We start from the raw sequence: 13890 nt of genomic DNA, 5'->3' as shown, positions 1-13890 counted from the left end.
AGGATGTATTAGTCATTCTTGGGTTAGAGGTGACAAACAAATTTAATTGAAGGACCTAGTACTTGGTTTATATCTCTGTGAGCAGTAGATCCTTTTTTGGAATGTCTAGCAATCCTAACGCTTGACACCCTTAGGTTTAGTGTCCTAATCATCCACCTACGGCTCCTCTCTATAGCAAGGGTGTTAGAAGAGGCCACACCTAGGAATTGCCTAGCTCTAAGGGCCTGATGTAGTCTTGCCCAGTATTCTAAATGAGATGCCAAATTTGCTGACCCAAAGTGACCCATGAATTAGGGCCAAGTTCAATGTGCTGGACAAATTGGGGCTAATTTGGCTTGTTGTTTGAGTGCTAGAGGCGATGTGAGCACCCAATTGTCCTACAATCAGATTGCCAAGCACAAACCCTCCAAATCTCCAATGGCATCCAACCAAGTAACAACCCTATAGTTAATTGCAGCTTCTAGAAAATGTAAATAGCCAAAATTAAAGAGGAAACTTAGGAAAGTTCAGATCAAGGTTTGCGTCCTATTAAGCAATCCTAGCTTGGTCCAATTGATAAAATTCTCAAAACATACCAAACCTCCATGCTAGTGCTCAGTCCTTCAAGACAAATTCTATACATGTTTGTGTAGGGTGTTAGGGTCCAATTTTGGCACCTAGTTCCAAATTTTGAATTTTACTTCTTTAAATTTTATTTATTATTATTATTTTTATCCGAATTTGTACTTTCTTTATTTAAATAATAAGGCTGTTTAAAAACACCATTTTAAGAAGGGCTGGGCTGACCCAGCTAAGGAGGGGTTATGACACAAAATGTGAAAAATCAGAGATTGGCTGTCTCCGGTATCTTGATAGTCTCCTTGCATGCAACCATGGTCACCATTTTTAAGAAGCGATCAACTACAATAAACATATAATTATGCTAATGTTTTGTTCATCATAGAGTTATAGAAGAAATCTATGCTCATAGATTCCCATGGTCTAAATGGAACTGAAAGATGTGTGTATACATCCAAGTTGCAAAAAGCTAGTTTTGCAAATGTTTTAAGGGTCGCAAAACATAAAGTGAGCCTAAATGTCTTTATGCATGTACAACCATCAGAAATGTTGTTTATGTTGGATCAATTTTTTGATGAGTTGAAAATGAATAGCCAATTTTGAGTAATGTGCCACTGAGATGAATCTTGTCTAGAAAATCCAAAACTCCTTGTCCTCGAGAAAGGCTGTTGTAGGTAAATGTGAATTCCAGATCTACAAACTAAAGTGAAACCCAATCCATGGTGTTCCATGGTGTTGTGACCTTAATTATCAAACACTAATAATGAAAAGATGCTGGAGATCGGCTCAAAATGTCAACCATTTTGTTGTTTTACCCCCTCCTATACATTCCTATATGGAACTTAAGAGAGGTCATCCACTGATTTCTCCAGATTTCTTTGCACATGCAAAAGCTGAAGAAGCTTGTGATCAGAGAGCTGAAGAAGCTTGTGATCAGAGTGAATGATGGTTTCCTTACCTAAGAGATCGTGCTGTCATACTTGACAGCTTGTACTCAAATTGAGTATGGCTCATTTTCTAGGGTAGTGCCTTTGCACAATATTGTTGATTGTTCATAAACGTTATGCGACATGATTTTTATGATGAGTACTGTGATCAGTGTTAAATCAGATGCGTATCTCACTTTTGAAGGATACACAATATCAAGCATTGGCAGAATAGGTTCAAAGCAAAGTTTGGCTCTGACTTGATTCAGGCAAGGTGATATGACAAAATCCCAACAAATACCTATGGCTAGTAACTGACGCAATCAACCTATCCTAGAAAAGTAAACAGGGAACCTTGCCAACATGTCAAGTGTAAGAAACATTTTTACCTATGGATATTAAAGGGAAATCGTTTGGGAATAAGAGATTTTTGAAAAATGAAAATATTCAATAATGTGTCTTCTGTGACCTGTTTTGTTCATCAACAATTACTAAAAGGAAAAATTGAAGTCTGCCATATTTTCTAACCAAAATTAGCAATGAAGTCTTGCATATTTTCTAACCAAATTTAGCAAGGCACCCATCAAGGCCACAAGCAAAAATGATCACATCAGTTATTTATTCCTTGTGTTTTATTCTTTCAAGCATTTAAGCATCAGAACATCTCATTCAATCATTCTACATTTTGGCCCTACAAGATTTAGATTACACTAAATCCGGTTGAAGTAATCCGAAGGACGCCTATATTTATCTCATTTTAATTCTTTGATATTTCAAATGATTACTAGTTTAAATTTTTTCATTATTTGTATGCAAGCTTCTGGAAGTGATTGTGTGCGAGTTTTTTTATCACTTCCAGAAGCTTGCATACAGATAATCTATGGATTGTGGAAATCTCATTTCATCAATTTTTTCATTATTTCAAAAAAGGACGTAACCTAAAATAGGTCCTATGTTTTAACCTACCTATAAAATTACAAATTTATTTCCCATTCCATGAATTCATTTGAGAAAACCAACTCATCATGCTCTAAAATTTTGAATCGACAGATACACAAGTAATCATTCTAATCAATCTTTCCAAAAATTAAATCCCTTCTAAAGGCCTTTTTTAATGTTTATGTTATCATTCTCATGAAAATGTTTAGAATCATGCCGAGAGGTGTGTTGTCATTTTATGACACCCTTGGTCCATCAGTGAGAACCGATCAAAGATACGATCCATGGACCGATGCTGCCCCAGTTGATCAAAGAGAAAAGTAGTGGAATTATGAGGTGTGAAGTGTTGTCTTGTCTAAAGGAAGTTCCTTCCATAGCCTCTTTCCTCTTCCCCGAAACTCTGAAACCCCGAGGTTCCGAAGTTCCTTCCTTAGCCTCTTTCCTCTTTCCTCTTCCCTGGAACCTCGAGGTTCCGAAGTTCCTTCCTTAGCCTCTTTCTCTCTTCTCCGGAACTCCGGAACATTGAGGTTCCAAAGTTCCTTCCTTAGCCTCTTTCTCTCTTCCCCGGAACTCCGGAACCCCGAGCTACTGAAGTTCCTTCCTTGCTGCCTTTTTCCTCTTCCCCAGAACTCCAAAACCCCGAGGTTCCAAAGTTCCTTCCTTCCTTGCTACCTCTCCTTTCTCCTTCCCGGATCTCCGGAACCCCGAGGCTCTGAAGTTCCTTCCTTGTCTTCCCCACTTCGGCAACCCGAGTTTTCGAAGTCTTCCGACTTCCTTCCGGCTTGCAACACTTCTGGATGGCGTGATCAACACCCAAAGCATTAAATGCTCCGATGACTCTTGTGACTTGTGCACCTTTTTTTGTGGAGCTACAGGGGTGCATTTAATGATTTTTGCACAATTTCCATCAAGAGAGGTAAAGGGCCATGCTTATTGTGGTTACCTATGCCATGCCTGCATGCTCTGACTTTGGAATGTTAGTCAATCCACCTTCTAGAAGTACCTTTCTTCTTAGGATTGCATTTTCAAGGTATGGCCAAGTTGCTTGCATGTACACAATGTCAGGTGCATGCACTTCCCTGCACACACAAGGATCGTGGTCTCTCTTATGCAACCATTTTCTATATAAGGTTGTTATGCCTCATTGTAAAGGGTTCTCTCCCTCTTGGCTTGAGCTATTCTATGCTCTTTCACTTCTCTTAAAGACTTGTATATTTTGCATTTCTGCAACTATAAGTTTAGACATTGGCCTTTGAATGAATTGAAATTATCATTCTTGCCTTCCTTCAACTTATGCATGTTGTGTATGTTTCCTTACCTTCATCATTGGTGTATGTTTTGTGGCTCTTCTCTCATATATGCTGTGTTAATTTATTTCTGAGTGTGACTTGTGGGAAATCTTCTCCCCTTTGACATTTAGCAAATTCTAACCTCCTGAGTCCATACATGCATTGGGGTCATTCATGCAACTGAAGTTTGTGCATCTCCTAGGTGTTTCGATTGATTTTGTGTCATCTCTGGGTGGGGAGAGAAACATCTCTTATCTTGGTGCATCACCTCCTTTCATTTTGAGCATTTCTCTCTTGCCTTTTCCTCTGCAAGCTGTTAGGATAGGCTTCGGAGTAAGATTTGAAGTGTTGAGTTGGTTCAACACCTGCACCTGGATTGAGAAGGAAGCAAGCCTTCTCCAAAGATTCAACCCCCTTGCACAAGGTCCCACACTTCGAGGTTGTTTCCATGTTTCACGAGGTTGCTGAGTTGATAGCTCAACAAGGGTGCAAGCTTTTGTGATAACAGTTTTTGGCATGCCCAGTGGGACTTACTTTCGATTTACATGCTAAGGATTTAGTGATGTTCTTAGTGTCTCAGCCTTTAGAGGCAGTCATCTTTCAAGCACTTGGCGACTCTTCTCACAAGTCCAGTTCTTGTTCATGCCAAGTTCCTAACTCTGGAACCTTGGGAACTCCCAGGTTCCCAAGTCATCAACTCCAGAACCCCTAGGTTCCGAAAAGGTTCCGAAGTCTTTGCTCACAGGTCCACTCTTGTTCATGACTTGTTGCAACCCCATATTTCATGCCCAAAATTCATACAAGGGCGTCTTCTAGAGGTAGTTTCCAATTTGTAAAACTCTCATCTTCAGGCTCTAGAAGGCGGAGAGGTAGACCTTCATTGTTACCAGTTTAGGGGGGTCAGGGTTGTAAACACTCCATCTCCCAAATCTCATTCTACCCCTCCATTTACAAGACCATTATTGTCAAGGGCTCCCACCACTCATATCAATAGACAATGGTTTCACATGGCCAAAAATCAAGTTTTTGTTACCTTCAATGGGGGGAGTTCTCTTATTTTGACTCAATGGAATGATATACCAGTGGCTGCATTAAAGAGTATACAATACTTCATTGGTGAAACAGCTAATAGCCCCATTGAGCACATTCAAGACATTGCGAACATCTGCTCAGTCCATAATGTCACTCAGGATGATGTTGCTGTCAGACTCTTAGCCACATCTTTGAAGGGGAAAGCTTTGCAGTGGTATAGAGGGTTGTCATCTAGCTCCATTCACAATTGGGATGAATTGGGGGAGAGGTTGTGCAACCATTTCGAAGACAAAAGTGATCACCTATCACTTGTGGAGCAGTTGACTACAATTAAGAGGGCACCTCATGAGTTCATGGGAGATTTCAATTTCAAATTCCAAAAGACATGGAATAGAATTCCTGCTCTAGTGAAGCCATCTCCAAATCATGCCTTCTTGTATTATCTTAGAGCTCTCAACAGCGATATAGCTGTCATGATACAATCAATGGGTGGAGCCTCTCTACCGGGTGCATATGACATAGCCATAAGGGCAGAAAATTGTTTGATACAAGCTGGGAAGATAGCTCCAAGGCCTCCAATGGCTCTCTTCCCAGAAACTCACCCAACAACCCACTTTGGCCCCTATCCCCATGGCGCCTGCAGGTCAACCATCAACATCCTCTACGTCCTCTAATGAGCTCCACAAAGTCAAGACTCTATTGCAAAGCTTTGGCAATGAGTTGATAACACTAAAGAGGCAACAAGCCCAGCATATCAGACCTTATCAAGCACAAAATCAAAACTATCAACAGAATAGGCCACCCTTTCAAGGGCAAAACCAATGGAGCAACGCCAGACCTTTGAATAGTGTGAACCCCATAGCTGCAAGCAACTCAAAAGCAATAGTTCCAATGCAAAACAACCTCACCAAGGAGCAATATTGGTGTCAACCATGCAATTAGCCACACAACCAAGGTGCATGCCAAAAGGAAGCGTTTGTCCAAGCTTTAGTGGTGCGGGATGAGCCAACCACCTCTAGCCAACAATATGACCCAAATCAGCCTAGTGTTGTGTAATGTCCCCTTTTTAGCGCAACATGATATGGGGTGTCGTTAGCCTATTCTGACATGGTCCCGAAGGCTAACAAGGACATTGATGGGATCCTGAGGTGTTTTGACCTAGGTGTTTTCGATTTCAGGCCAATCGGTGCTGCTTTGACAGGGTTTCTAGACACTTACTATTTATAGTAAGTTAGTCTCCAAGCAGTGACTTGAAATTTTTAGTGTTTCCCTGGTTGGCATAACTATCAGTAAAAATATTTGAAGGCGACAATGATTTAAAGGGATTATCAACAATGTTTTAATATTTAACGATAAAGTGTAAAGTTAAATTAAATATTTAACTTTATCGTTATTTTATAAGGTTGGGAATATAAAGTAATGTTTAAAATATTAAAAGTTCCCTTTAATGGTACATTGTGGGAAATAATATTTTATTCTAATTGTATTATCCCACATTTAGGAAATGAAGTGTTTGCATCCAGGGAGAAGATATAAATGAAGGTTGAGAGCTCTCTTTTGGGATAGGCTGGGATGAATTAATGTTATGCTGTTGGATTTCGTAGAAATCTGATTATTGGGCTTGGAGGACGGAATCCCTCTTTGCTAGCATTCTCTTCGCTGTTGAAAGACACAGTCAGGAGGATTAATGGTGTTTTCATTCAGGAAACACATTGGGCTTCATTTGGTGCTCTCGCATGATGTTTTTACAGGGGTTTGAAAGTGCAGATTTGAAAATAGTGTTTTTGCTACAGTACCGCGTGAATAGTGTTTTTGCTACAGTACCGCGTGAATAGTGATTTGCTACAGTACCGCGTGAACAGTGTTTTGCTACAGTACCCCGTGAACAGTGTTTTTGCTACAGTACCGCGTGAACAATGTTTTTGCTACAGTACCGCGTGAATAGTGTTTTGCTACAGTGCTGCGTGAATAGTAAAAATGCTACAGTGCCGTGAATAGTGCAGCTACAGTGCATGAACAGTGTTTTCAGCAGGTTCTATACTTGTGGAGACCAGGTTTGAATTTGTTTATTATCATATGGTCTGTAATATTCTTCAAATCTGATTTGTATGCTTGGAGTTGGAATTAAATAAATACCATCAGCATTAATCCTCTTGTTTTTGGTATTTGATATGTCTGGTTATTTTTATATTGAATAAACTTTGAAAGCTTTACAATAAATATCAGTTTACCAAATTTATCCTATAGCAAATCAAGAACCAAAAAATCCAGTAGTCAGCTTGCACGCCAACTGTTTGACAAAATTACACTAAGTAAAAAGGACATAAATTTAGTACCGAACAGGGGGTGTCCATTACATGTTGGCACTCAAGCATTCTTGCAAGGTGATTCTACCTTTGTCAATTGGTAGGAGGTAGAATTTGTGGTATGAACAAAACAAATGGTGAATCTACGCTGCAATATACAAGGTCAAAGAAGAGAGCCATGGAAGTTGCCTCACCTTCAACATCAACCCAAGCTCCAACGCCAAATGTAGCTGTCCAGGATACAAGCCAAAATACCATGCAAGGGAGCAAGAGGCGGGGGGAGGCCCAGGTTGTCCAAGGAGCAAAGGTAGACCTCATAGCCTCAAACGGGCCTCTAAAATCAATTAGTGTTCCTTTCAATATAGTAGATCAGATGAAGAAGGCCAACCTCAATGTCACTATGTGGGAGGCCCTTTCCATCCCATCTCAAAGGGATTTGCTCAAGGAGGCACTGAAGGACGTCGACCAGTCAGGTGATGAGACAACAGTCAACAGAAAGGCAGTCTCCACTAGTTTGGTGCAACCCAAGGAGGAAGAAGATTCAAGCAAGATCAACAAGCCTCCCCCCTTCTATCTCTCCTTAATCAGAGGAGATAGCTTAGTTCACAACTGCATGATAGATTCAGGAGCTAGTAGCTTGGTCATGCCTAAGAAGGTAGCTGATCTTCTTGGCATAGAATATGAACCTGTTACTAAGGCAGTGGTCCAATTCGACACTTCTATTAAGATAGTAGGGGTTGTTCGAAATTTGAAGTTAACCTTGCATGCATGCCCCGGTTGCACTATCTTGCAAGACGTATCAATCATCGAGCTCCCTACCTTCTTTGCCATCTGCCTGTCTAGAGACTGCACTGCCAAGATAGGTGGGTACCTGTCTTCTGATTGGTCCCACATGTTGTTTCGAACAAGGTATGGTACCAAGGTTACCATAAGGGCAGAGCCCATTGCGCAAAACCACATTGAGCCCTACACTCCCGGCCCTATAAACATGAATTGCACTTTGCATGAAAAGGGGGAGGAGTGTACTGTTCGTGAGCCTCCTACTCTTTTGCAAGAGGTCCCTGATTGTTTGCTGGACGAATGGGTCAATGCTTTTCAGTTTGATCCATTAGATGAGACTGAAGAGACTGGGCTTGGCACCTATTGTATCCATGAAGAGGATACTCCCATCCCTAACCTCATCAAGGCACAAGGAGATTCAAAGGGGTTATAAAGCATGTTTTTTGATGGTTCAAGAAACAAGAACGGTGTAGGTGCCAGTGTGATGCTTGTTTCTCCTAAGCAGGAGAAATACTTCTTCTCTTTTAGGCTTCAGTTTGGTTGCACCAACAATGTCGCTAAGTATGAAGCATTGATCCAAGGCCTCCAACTTGCACAAAACAGAAAGATCGGATCTTTGCAAGTATTTGGAGATAGCGAATTGGTTGTTAATCACATACGAGCTCAAAGTACAACGAAGAACAACTTGCTCAAACCATACAAACACACGGTTTGGGACTTGATTGAAAGATTCGAGGCCTTCAACATCTTGAGTATTCCTAGAAATCATAACAAGCATGCCGATAGGCTTGCAACGGGTGGTGCTCAATTCGACATACCAACACATGTTGCAAGTGAGATGGAACAACACACCAGGCTTGTTGTGAGGCTTGTTGTCCCAGACAATCAGGTAAATTGGCAAGTGTTCGAAAGTGATCAGCAGATTGTTAACTTATTGCAAAATGAAGCAGAGTTCGCTGCTAAAAATCAATCTAAGTTGCAAGACTGGTATGGAGATCAAATCATGCAGCTCAACTCCAACAAGTTGCCTAAAGGTCTAGTTACCTTGGAGGGCATTTTCAACTCGGATGATCAATTGAAGAAGAAGATGAAACTGGCTGCAAAGAAGGGGGATTACAAGCCAGTTGTTGTCGCCGAGGGTAGGTCTCTAAACTTGGGCAAGGTATGTTCGTCAACCGAACAAGAGGCTTTTGTTGAGCTTTGTCAAAAATATGATGACATAGTTGCTTGTACCTATGAAGATTTGAAGGGTTTTGACCCTAGCTTAGCCCAGCATACTATAGAGCTAAACCCGGATGCAAAGCCAGTTAGACAAAAGCAAAGGCCAATAAACCCCAAGATTGAGCCACTAATGAGGAAGGAGTTGACCAAGCTCATAGAAGCCAATATCGTCTTCCCTATCAAGCACTCCTCTTGGGTGGCCAGCCTTGTCCATGTAAGGAAGAAGAATGGGGAAATCAAACTATGTGTAGACTTTAGGGACCTCAATAGAGCCTCCCTCAAGGATCATTATCCCCTTCCCTCCATGGAGCAGATTCTCCAAAAGGTCAGTGGCTCAGAAAGATTTTAATTCTTGGATGGGTATTCAATCTACAATCAAATTTTAGTCCAAGAATCAGACCAATACAAGATTGCATTTACTACTAAGTGGGGTACCTATGCTTATTGTAAGATGCCTTTTGGGCTAACCAATGCAGGTGCCACGTTTCAAAGAGCAATGGACATGGCTTTCAAGGGTGTATTAGCAAAGTTTGTGCTTATATACCTTGATGACATAACTGTTTATTCGAAGCATGCAACTGACCATCTTGGTCATCTTGAGCAGGTGTTCATGAAATGCAGGGAGTATGGTGTGTCTTTGAACCCTAGCAAGTGTGTATTTGCTACAAATCAAGGAAGATTGCTAGGACACATTGTATCCAAGGAGGGCTTGACCATTGATCTAGAGCGAGTGGAGGCTATTCTTTCTCTCCCACTCCCCAGTCACAAGAAGGGATTGCAAAGTTTCCCTAGTGGGATCAACTTTGTGAGGAGGTTCATTCCCAACCTTGCCACCATGGTAAAACCCCTCACCTCCATGTTGAAGAAAAACTTGGTTTTTAGTTGGACCAAGGAGGGTAGGGTCGGTTTTGAAAGGATTAAACAAGCAATTGCTCAGGCCCCTACTCTTGTCAATCCTAACTATGAAAGGGATTTTATCCTCTATACCTTCAGAGGAGAATCCAACATCTCAGTTGTCCTACCACAGCTGAGCGATGATAATTTGGAGCAACCTATTGATTTCTTTGGTGAGGGGTTAAAGGACTGAGCTTAAGTATAGCTATGTAGAGAAGCAAGTCCTCACTGTTGTAATGGCATTAAAAAAGTTCAGACACATGTTGAGTAATAGCAGGATCCAACTCTCAGTTCCACATGTAAGTGTCAAAGATTTCCTTCTAAACAAGGACATCAGCGAGAAGAGGGCTATGTGGATAACCAAGGTCATGGAATACAACATCAACATCAAGATCACCAAGCTTGTAATAGGCAAGGACCTATGTGAACAGCTTGTCTCATCTTCTGAGACTACTTCAAAGGTCACCCTTGTGTTACAAGAGGATCAACCAACTAGCAACGACACTCAATTCAATTGGGTAAGTGACATGACCACCTTCTTAATGGAAGGTAGATACCCCCAAGGTCTGGACAAGACCAAAAGAAGGCATTTCAGGTTGCAGTCCATCCCCTATGCCTTAGTGGATGGCACCCTTTTTTGAAGAGACCCTAATGGAGTCTTGTTAAGATGTATCAAGCAAAATCAAGTCAGCAGATTGTTAGAAGAATTTCATGATGGCTCTTCGGCGGGCCACTTCTCTACAAGGACTACAACTATCAAAATAATGAGGGTTGGTTATTACTGGCTATCCTTATTCAATGACTCACATAGATGGGTGAAGAATTGCAAGAGATGTGCTTTCTTCTCTGGAAAGTAAAGGCTAGCTGCCCTACCTCTTCACCCCATCCGAGCAGATCAACCATTCGCACAATGGGATTTAGACTTCATTGGCATGATAAATCTACCTTCTAGTGCTGGCCACAAGTGGATCTTGGCTGCAACAGACTACTTCACTAGGTGGACAGAGGCAGTTGGATTGAGGGATGCCACTGAGGGCTCAGTATTGGAATTCCTTGATGGAATTGTGACAAGATTCGGTGTCCCCTCCACCATCATATCAAACAATGCCAAGGCATTTGTTGGAACCCAAATCAGTTGTTGGCCAGTGAAGCATGGTGTATACTTGAACACGTCATCCAATTATTACCCTCAGGGTAGTGGCTTAGCTGAATCTTCCAACAAGAACCTCATCAAGATAATCAAAAGGACAATTGAAGACAACTAGAGGTCGTTGCATACTAGGTTGAGGACAGCCTTATGGGCTGACAGGATCACACCCAAGAATGCGATAGATAACTCCCCTTTCATGCTGGTATATGGGAAAGAAGCAAGACTCCCAACTTCCCTAGAGTTACCCTCTCTTGAACTAGCACATCAGTTGGAATTGACAAAGAATGATGCCATGACAGTAAGGCTAGTTGAGCTGATGGAGCTGGAGGAGGTTAGAGGTCAAACTATGCATACGCTTGAGACTCATCAAGAATAGGTCAAAAGAGTTTTTGACAAAAAGGCTACTAATAGGGTCTTCAAAGAGGGAGATCTAGTTCTAAAGTGGGATGCAGACAGAGCCAAGGTTGGGCGACACTCCAAATTTGATGCTATCTCATCACTACTTGCAAGGAGGCCAATGCATTTCATCTCTCCAGGCTTGATGGCGAAGTTCTTCCAATCCCACTGAATGGGATTCATCTCAAGCCCTGCTTTTGAAGAGGGTGTTGATGACTATGTAAATATTAGACTAGAAGTTGTTTTGCTTTCATAAGTGCTTGTGCACCTGCCACATTCTCCTTAAGAGGGTGTGTGCTCTAGTTTCCAGTTTCCCTCCAAGTGATGGCGCACACATGTTTTGGGTCTTTTCAATGACTCAGTGCCCAATGGATGCTCAAGGCTTCTGGAATTCATGCTTTGCAGGCAAACATCCCACAGAGATCGCCAAAAATGTTGTCATTTTATGACACCCTTGGTCCATCAGTGAGAACCGATCAAAGATACGATCCATGGACCGGCGCTGCCCCAGTTGATCGAAGAGAAAAGTAGTGGAATAATGAGGTGTGAAGTGTTGTCTTGTCTAGAGGAAGTTCCTTCCTTAGCCTCTTTCCTCTTCCTCGGAACTCCAAGGTTCCGAAGTTCCTTCCTTAGCCTCTTTCCTCTTCCTCGGAACTCCGAGGTTCCGAAGTTCCTTCCTTAGCCTCTTTCCTCTTCCTCGGAACTCCGGAACCCCGAGGTTCTGAAGTTCCTTCCTTAGCCTCTTTCTCTCTTCCCAGGAACTCCGAAACCCCAAGGTTCCAAAGTTACTTCCTTGTTGCCTTTTCTCTCTAGTTCCCCAGAACTCTGGAACCCCAAGGTTCCGAAGTTCTTTCCTTTGCTTTCTTTTCTCTCTAGTTCCCCAAAACTCTAGAACCCCTAGGTTCCGAAGTTCCTTCCTTCCTTGCTGCATCTCCTTTCTCCTTCCCGAAACTCTAGAACCCCGAGGTTCCGAAGTTCCTTTCTTGTCTTCCCCACTTCCAGAACTCGAGTTTCTGAAGTCTTCCGAGTTGCAACACTTCTAGATGGCGTGATCAACACTCAAAGTTTTAAATGCTCCGACGACTCTTGGGACTTGTGCACCTTCTTTTGTGGAGCTACAAGGGTGCATTTAATGATTTTTGCAGTATTTCCATCAAGAGAGGTACAGGGCCATGCTTATTGTGGATACCTATGTCATGCTTGCATGCTCTGACTTTGGAATGTCAGTCAATCCACCTTCTAGAAGTACCTTTCTTCTTAGGATTGCAATTTTAGGGTATGGCCAGGTTGCTTGCATGTACACAATGTCAAGTGCATGCACTTACCTGCATTCCCTGACTGACATTTCCCTACACACACAAGGGTCATGGTCTCTCTTATGGAACCATTTTCTATATAAGGTTGTTATGCCTCATTGTAAAGGGTTCTCTCCATGCTGGCTTGAGTTATTCTATGCTCTTTCACTTCTCTTAAAGACTTGTATATTTTGCAATTCTGCAACTGTAAGTTTAGCCATTGGCCTTTGAATGAACTGAAATTATCATTCTTGCCTTCCTTCAACTTATGCATGCTGTGTATGTTTCCTTACCTTCATCATAGGTGTATGTTTTGTGGCTCTTCTCTCATATATGCTGTGTTAATTTATTTTTGAGTGTGACTTGTGGGAAATCTTCTCCCCTTTGACATTTAGCAAATTCTAACCTCCATACATGCATTGGGGTCATTCATGCAACTGAAGTTTGTGCACTCCTGGGTGTTTCGATTGATTCTTTGTGTCATCTCTGGGTGGGGAGAGAAACATCTCTTATCTTGGTGCATCACCTCCTGTCTTCCCTTTTCCTCTGCAAGCTATTAGGATAGGCTTAGGAGTAAGATTTGAAGTGTTGAGTTGGTTCAACACCTGCACCTGGATTGAGAAGGAAGCAAGCCTTCTCTAAAGATTCAACCCCCTTGCGCAAGGTCCCACACTTTGAGGTTGTTTCCATGTTTCACGAAGTTGCTGAGTTGATAGCTCAACAAGGGTGCAAGCTTTTGTGATAACAAGGTGAAGCTACAATAGTAGTACAAGGGTTGTAATAGAGTCAGCAGGTAACAAAAAATCCCTTAACATAAAATCGACAGCCATTTACACATCAAACCTAATAAACTAGCATGGATATCTTAAAAACATCTACCTAAAAAGATGCCAAGAGATATCAATCTTGAGGCACCTATCTAAGCTATGTCATGAATCATATAATCACCTTGAGACTGATATCTCACAGCATCTTTACTAAATCCATACTAGTTCAATGTTACAATAAACTGCTGAGAAGTGATTCTTTACTTAGATGATTGGATCAACCCATCCATATCATTGAGAAGCTTACAGACAACCATGAATTGCTATCATTGAAGAC

At 41.7% G+C, this 13890-nt stretch overlaps 1 protein-coding gene across 2 annotated transcripts in view; it reads right to left on the bottom strand.

The window, feature by feature from the left end:
- Positions 1–13890, bottom strand: part of LOC131068344 (cleavage and polyadenylation specificity factor subunit 1) — a 276602-nt gene that overhangs the window by 20012 nt on the left and 242700 nt on the right. The gene's annotated exons all lie outside the window — the stretch shown is intronic.

Source organism: Cryptomeria japonica, chromosome 11 (assembly GCF_030272615.1).
Source record: "Cryptomeria japonica chromosome 11, Sugi_1.0, whole genome shotgun sequence".
In the NCBI taxonomy this organism is placed as follows: Eukaryota; Viridiplantae; Streptophyta; class Pinopsida; order Cupressales; family Cupressaceae; genus Cryptomeria; species Cryptomeria japonica.
Note: the sequence above shows the minus strand (reverse complement) of the source record. Positions and strands in the feature narration are given on the sequence as shown.